Source organism: Musca autumnalis, unplaced genomic scaffold (assembly GCF_047663935.1).
Source record: "Musca autumnalis isolate F117 unplaced genomic scaffold, ASM4766393v1 scaffold_3, whole genome shotgun sequence".
NCBI lineage: Eukaryota > Metazoa > Arthropoda > Insecta > Diptera > Muscidae > Musca > Musca autumnalis.
Window position 1 is genome coordinate 22,761,233 of NW_027411866.1, and position 7,635 is coordinate 22,768,867.

General features: G+C 36.2%; 1 long non-coding RNA gene across 1 annotated transcript; it reads right to left on the minus strand.

Annotated features, from left to right (window-relative positions):
- Positions 1-3,424: 3,424 nt before the first annotated feature.
- On the minus strand, positions 3,425-4,513 carry LOC141399019 (uncharacterized). The gene is made up of 3 exons (XR_012411748.1): positions 4,174-4,513; positions 3,969-4,113; positions 3,425-3,899 (listed from the first exon to the last, which is right to left on the minus strand). It is a non-coding gene; the product is annotated as an uncharacterized lncRNA (long non-coding RNA).
- Between the last annotated feature and the right edge of the window lie 3,122 nt (positions 4,514-7,635).

Here is a 7,635-nt window from a genome sequence, read left to right on the forward strand (position 1 = left end):
GGGAGAGTTGGCATTTGCTGAGGAGATGGCGGAGGGTGCTGAGACCGATTGTGGGGAGAAGTTGAGGGCATTAAGCTGGCTAATCTCGCCGAAACTTGATGTTCAATTAACTGAGTCATTTGAACACTCAATGCAGCCAACATTTGTTCCTGTTGTGCCGAGACACTGTCTGCAACTAATTGTGAGATTTGTTCTGACTGTGCTATTTCCACGGCAATGTTAAGATTATTACCAGAATTTTCATTGGTATTAATATGATCAGCCCCAGAAGATGTGTGACTATTAGCTTGTTTTGATTGTGACCTAGTAGTCACTTGAGAAGAGCTAGGGGTGGAAGGGTCGGTCCCAATTCGTACATTGCATATTGGACAATAAGGTCTTGTCTTGATAGACTTCTCTAAACAACTTTTATGAAATACGTGTCCACAAGAAATTTTCTGACCAGACGAGGTAATGGTTTCCGTGCAGGCACTACATTTAATTGTGTCGTCTGTTCCCGTTGTAGCAGAAACCGTATTTTTCCCATTAGTAGCCATCGCAAAATTACTTTGAAAATTGGAAACGAGAACCAATATTTTGTAGATTCTAACAGAACTGGTAGACAGATGTGTCTAAAGAAACACAATCAGAACTTTTGATACCGAAATGAAACTATCGACCAAAACCTTATATTCACTGATATCAGGGAAATTCTACAAAACGTTTTCCAGTGTAGTGATTAATAATTACTTCGGAAGAAAATTTTCCCATCCAAAAACAACAATATCATAACCAATCGTCAGCTTAAACGCACACAATAGTATATTCAATTTCAGTAAAGTTAATGAAAAAAAAAACAGTAGCATTAACAAGCACCAATAGAATGTAGTTAAAAACCATCATCGATACAAAATAATAGTTCAACAAGGACACAAAATTCAAAAGCACATCTCAAATGAAGTTGTATTACCGAATATAATATATAGCTGCGGTAAATTGTATGACGATACTCATTCAGTGGATCAAGTTTGTTGTAGTTTCTACATAAATGTCACTAAGGTAGAACTTTTCCCATCCAGGGATTTCAACCACGAAACTTTCAGTTGAGTACTCTAGAGATATAGTATAATACTCTTTATTACTTATCAAAATCGAAAAGACGAAGTTAATTAAAATCCAATCTAACAGCCGAAATTGTTGCTAATTTAGTATTTTCATATGAAATCAGAATGTAATACTCTGTCTTTTGTTCATGAGTTCAAGTGGTATTCCAATTGCGGAAAATTAATAAAAATCCCTAATACGATGTATATGTATGTTATATTTGTTTTCCCCAAAAATATCCGTAACGGAATGATAAAAGTTTCTAACTGATAAAAAAAATATATGTGTGCTATATCCTGTTTGATCCCATCAATAACTAGAATAGGTTTGTCACCCTAACAGTAAATAGCCAATGACTGAATACCTAGGAAACGGAAGTAAAAAGTTGCAGGAACAAATAGTGTATACCAGACCGGATGAGATCTCTCTCCAAAATCCTGGTTCTGGTCAATATGTATAGTGTTATTATTCCGATCTTAACTGTGGTCAGATCCAAAACAAATTTCCAGATGCTGCATTCCGTCCAGAAAATAACAACAATAATAACACCATAAAAGACTATTGAAGGGAGATTTCTGTCAAAGCTGGATGACAAGGAATGAATTTATAATTCTCGATCCTATGCATATTCCGTACTTTACAAAAAACTCAATGGAAATTGAAAAAAAAAAAGATCAGGAAAGCAAATAATAGAAATAACTGTAGTGAGCCGAACAACTAATATTGAATCCGAAATGGATCAAAAGGAGGTTTAGAAAATTATATCTCGTTCGGGCCTCACGTCTGGGCGCCAAAAATAATTTATATATGTAGCATGCAACCAACATTTCTGAGGAATAGTATACTAAAGGCTAGCGCACGTATATGGTTCCGGCCTACTAGCACGTCGGAGGGGTAGGTTCGATGTCATACTAGCTATGTTCTTGCTACAAAAAAAATCATTTTAGTTATACGTGCTAAAGATCAATCATTGAAGGGGAAAGAAGAAAGGTATGCAAGTAATTGGCTTATTTATTCATGGACTTTGAGGTGGTGTTAGTCCATGCTGCCCACCCAGCCTGGTCATAGTCACTGTCACCTAAAAAAACACAAATTGACCCCATGACCCCTAAAACGAGGGTGACTCCTCTATCTAGATTATCGGAAAATCAAACAGGACATATAAAGAGCTTATTCAGAATCCATATTAGATTTGTTGTGATTTATTTCAAAATTCATGATGCCTTAATTGTAAGTTTTACAATAAAAATTCTCTTAATAATATACTTAAGAACCTGCATCTGCATTAAATGTGCTATACTCTTACTGTATTAATTCTTAGCAAATGATATTACACACTAAAGAAAACAACTAGCTATGACTCAACAAAAGTCACCTAAAATTATTATTATATTACAATGTAGAAAACCTGTGGTACCCACTCTAATGTTTTTCCTCGCTTAGCAAACAGATTAATCTGCCATCGGGGCAAAAATTCAATGTAAAGATACAAATAACGGAAAAGAGGTAAAAAGAGAGTAAAAATATGTACTCACTTACTCATTATAACTCCGGCACGCAGCTCCAACGATGAAAGGCCTTTCTGTAGTTGAAGATGATGTTAGGAGATCGCCATACACAAATTACAAAAAAAAATTGATTTACTTTTCCTTTAGATTTGATTTCGCTGAGCTAGACAAATCTGAAATGTGACAATGATTACAGAGTGCTTGTACTGATCTCTCAGCTCTGTTAGCAGCAGCAGAATATGACAAAATGCACATACCAGAAAAGTGGGGGGATAGCCCATAACAACAAAATCTGTACTTTATGTTTTATTCCTCCTTCTTTATTAATTATGTATGAAACTGATACCCCGGTATGAATGTGCGTTTGTCAGATTCTCTAGCTGTTAATGGGTTGAGGCAAAGGCACAATAAAGAATAAGGTACCAAGAGATTTCCTTTCAGTGGTGCTTAAAACTATTCAGATTTAAATTCTTAATATTTTAGACCTTAGTTCAGATTATGGAACTTAAATAATTGCGTAGTTAAACAAGCAAAGATAAATTACTCGAGAAAATTCTAGTTCTCAAAAATTTAGAACTAAAAAAAAAATAATTAATTTACAAAATTTCTAGATTCCTGCGTAAATTTTGTTTGCACTCGTGGAATATGACCGCATTCATTAGCTGAAGTAGAAGGAGTTAAGCGCATTTATAATATAACTCAAATATGACGTAGAATTAATCGCATGATCACTAACATTCGACACGGTCGGAAATCGATTGAGGCCGGTCGATGGGCTACAAACAATCTTGTAATGCTCAACAAATTTGAATAGTTTTATGTGCCTCCGCACCACGATTAAGAGTTAGAAAGTTCACTAGACGCGCCGGTAAAAAGCAATTACTTAGTTTTTTTTCCCGTCCATGCCAAACTAACTTACAAATATGTACATTTCAATTATGCTCACAAGATGATTATCAATTTTTTTGCGGCGAAGAGAGTTTCAGCGACGATTTTGTTATTTATGCATCAATCTGCAACTTATCATAAAAATAATTGTTGATATGACTGCAACTTTTGTATCACCACGGTTTGGGGGACAACTTAAAATTTCCAGGTCTTCTTTACCGTTTTATATTCTTTCGCATTCCACTTTTAAACACATGTGCTGTCTGTTTTCGCAGTTCTATAGGCAAACTAAATGATCGATAGGCTGGCTGGTCTCACTGGCTCGATTTCGGTGAACAAAAAAGCAGTATTTTTATGGCCCCTTTTGGTTGTTGTGCACACACATCGACATGACATTTGATTTAAAGCTGGGTGCCAATCCTAATAAGAGCAAAGAGACAATGCTGTAATTCCTAAAATCCCTGTTACACAACCGAATCAAACACTCACCGATTAAACGAGATGGCACTTCAATTAATAATTAAAGTTAGTGACGACAAAAGAGGATGATTACAACATAATTCCCAATTAGTCATAAAGATCATTCGAATAGGCCTTCTCCAATCACAAGGTTTTGCAATGTTTCGCACTGAATCTAAACGGTGTATCGATGTTTGCATTAAAACATTAAGAAATTTTACACCTGCTAACTCACCAGCTTGATACGCAATAAAACTTAGCAAAAAAAATGTCGAACAACTTTTGAATATTGATTTCCTCAGAACAGAAATTAGGTTAAACAAACCATTGAAGTGAAACTTTACCGGTATGAAGTAAGTAGCAAAATGGCAGAGGCTAAGAAGTCATGAAGACTCGAAACCCATCTCTCGCTGATGAAAACCAGCGAGTTTCCAGTCAATTCGTGTTATAAAAACAAAAATGCAGAGCTAAGGATGATACTAACTTAAAGCGTTAATCGATTAACTGGGACAAAAATCAAATGTAGATGGCGCTGCCTGCAATTTCCCTACTTAACTTTCAAATTAGTTTCCGGAAAAAATCTACAAAATTTGATGGCAAGTGCATCTCTACAAGTTTAAGTTCGAAGATGGGTTATATCGGTCCACTCCTTCCGGTACCTTCCCCACAAAAGTTCGAAAATGTTCGGAAAATTTGTGCGCACGATAACTCTTGAAGGGACTAACCGATTAGACTAAGATAAGGTTTCAATATGGACTCAATCGGTCCACTCCTCCGGGTACCTCCCACACAAAATTTCGGAAAAGTTCAGTTTAGGGCCATCTCTCGAATCGCTTTGATTTTTATTTTAGCGACTTGTATTCACTGCCCTCCATACGACGGTAGAAGTTTCATCAGGGGCAAGTCAATACTTCCTGAGAAAATAGCCTGAAAGTTTCAAAAAACCCCTATGACACCGTGTGAGGTGGTTGGAGCGCAAGATAACTCTCAAACGGATCTGCCGATTCGATCCAAAATTTGCCCTTAGTAATATTTTGTCCAAACATAGTTCAAGTTTGAAAATAAGCCATATCGCTCCACTCCTTCAGGTACCTCCCCCACAAAAGTTCAAAAATGTTCGGAAAAATTGTGCGCACAATAACTCTTGAAGGGAGTGAATGATTTGGTCCATACTTTACACATCCTAATACATCTACCAGATATAGATCAGGTTTAAATATGGACTATATTTGTCCACTCCCTCGGGTACCTCTCACACAAAATTTCGGATAGGTTCACTTTAAGACCTGCTTTCGAGACACTTTGATTTCTGTTGAAGCAACTTGCATTCGCTACTTCAATTTCGACGATAAATGCTTTTTCAGGGGCAAGTCCGTACTTCTTGAGGAAATATATTGAGACTTTAATCCTAATCCACATTACCGCCGGCAAGTTCAAAGGTACAAAATGACCACAAAATTCTGAAACGACCCGAAATACATTCGATCTGTCCGTAGATTAATATTTCAATTCACATAGGCTGAGGGTATATCTCTGTCCGCAAAGCCGACTGATACTTACGATTGGTCAACTGCAACTGTGTTAAAAATGAGTTGCTATATTTGAACTAAATCGGGTGTACCGCTATATGGGGGCTATGGGAAAAAATGGGCCCATATTGGTTTTGGTTTCATATTCATATATTGTCATCCAAATCTGAAAAGTGTTCAAAGTTTCATTTCGATTGGTCAGCTGCAACTGTGTTAAGAATGAGTTACTAGATTTGAACTAAATCGGGTGGTACCGCTATAGGAAAAAATGGAGCCATATTCGTTTTGGTTTCATGTTATTGTATTGTCATCCAAATCTGAAAAGTGTGCAAAGTTTAATTTCGATTGGTCAGCTGCAACTGGTTTAAACTAAACGGACACCACAGCCAGTTAAATAAAACACTGTAAAAAATGGAATTTACTTGTAAGCATTTTCGTCCAATCATTTTTCTGAACTTTCGACGTGGATAATCCCGGCAAAAGCGAATCGATCAATTTAAATTTTTGTACGCCGATAAAGGGCCATCCTACAGCACTATGAAAAAATGGTTTAATGAATTCAATCGTGGTCGACACTCCCTAAAAACGAAGGTCGTGAAAAATCGGACGTTGTGCCAAAAAAAAATTGAGCCGTTCATGAACAGATAATGCAAGATCGCCATTTTATATACCGTGAAATAGAGGCATCGTTGGGCATTTCTTCCACCAACTGACATTTGATATTGCGTGAACTCATGGCCGCAAAAATTGATTTTTCTCCTCCAGATCCAGCAATATTGGACAATTGCTCATAAAAAGGTTCTTGGGGATTGATGCAAAGAAATTGTGGATAAAAACGATTGCGGTGCTTACAAAGGAGCCCGAAACAAAACAGGAATCGAAAGTTTAAGTCTTGGAAATCGAGCCAAATCCTACGAAAGTTGTTCATGGAAGAAGGCCTGAAGCCTCCTAAGAAATTCGAAAAACGAACAAGAGAAAACGAATCATTACGCATCCTGACAATGCGAGCTGTTAGACATCGATTCAAACCAGCTCCTGTTTGACCGGACAAAACGTTGCATAGATGGGTCTTCCGCCATACAGCCCTGACGGGGGATACAATTACTTCATTTGATTCCAGCATATCAAGAAAAAAGGCGTGGTCAACGATCTTCGTCGCCAGAAGATGCTGTAAAACGTTCCAAACCTATGTTTTGCAGGTGTCTCAATCGGAGTGTAAAAAGTGAGTCATCCATTGGTTTAAGCGCATGAAAAGGTGTATAAATCATGCAGGAGACTACTTAAGAAAACAATAAAACTGTGTTTGATGGTAAATATTCGAGTTTTCATGCTTAAGCCAGATTCTTATCATGCAGCCCTTGTATTTTTCACAAGCCCAAATGTCCCAATGTCCCTTTTTTTCTTCATTGAATACCACTAACCAGCATTTTCATCTTCTACTAATGTAATCACTTTATTACCACAATGGCCCAATGATGGCCAGAGGCAACTTTCAAATTTCAAAAAATTATAACTACTGATTGGAATTGTAAATTGTATGTTTGCTTTTTAATTTTATTAAATCAACATCTCAATAAGATTTTTCATATAATACTTAAAGGCATTTTATAAAAGCACTAAAATTTGCATGTTCAAATTTTTACATAACACTTCGCTAACCTAGTTAATTATTTAAATGTACTTTCCATTTGTTAATTCCTCTGAAAGTAACCTACCGACACCCACTTAGTATATATAAATAACTCAAACGGTGTGGAAAATAGACATACACAAACATCCAAAATTGCCCACAGGCAACGTCATATTTTAGCAATAATATTTACTAACAGTTTTGAATTTACAATTCCTATAAAACCTAAAAACTCTTTATTAAGAACGTAATTTCTAATATTTAAAAAAAATGTTATGTTGTAACTATTACCCATTTTACAAAGATTAAATTGGTCATACAACTGTCTACGGTAAAGACAAATTTACTTTCAGCATTTAAGCCACAAAAAACAAGCTCTAACTTTCCTTATCAATGTTTTCGAATCACACACTCACACAAATTCTGTTTTCGTTCCCAAGAATTTGTTTCGTGGCCCATACACAACAATTCTCCTCTCAAACAAGTTCCACTTTTTTTCTACACTTTATAAATACTGATATGGATAGTCTCCAAATGT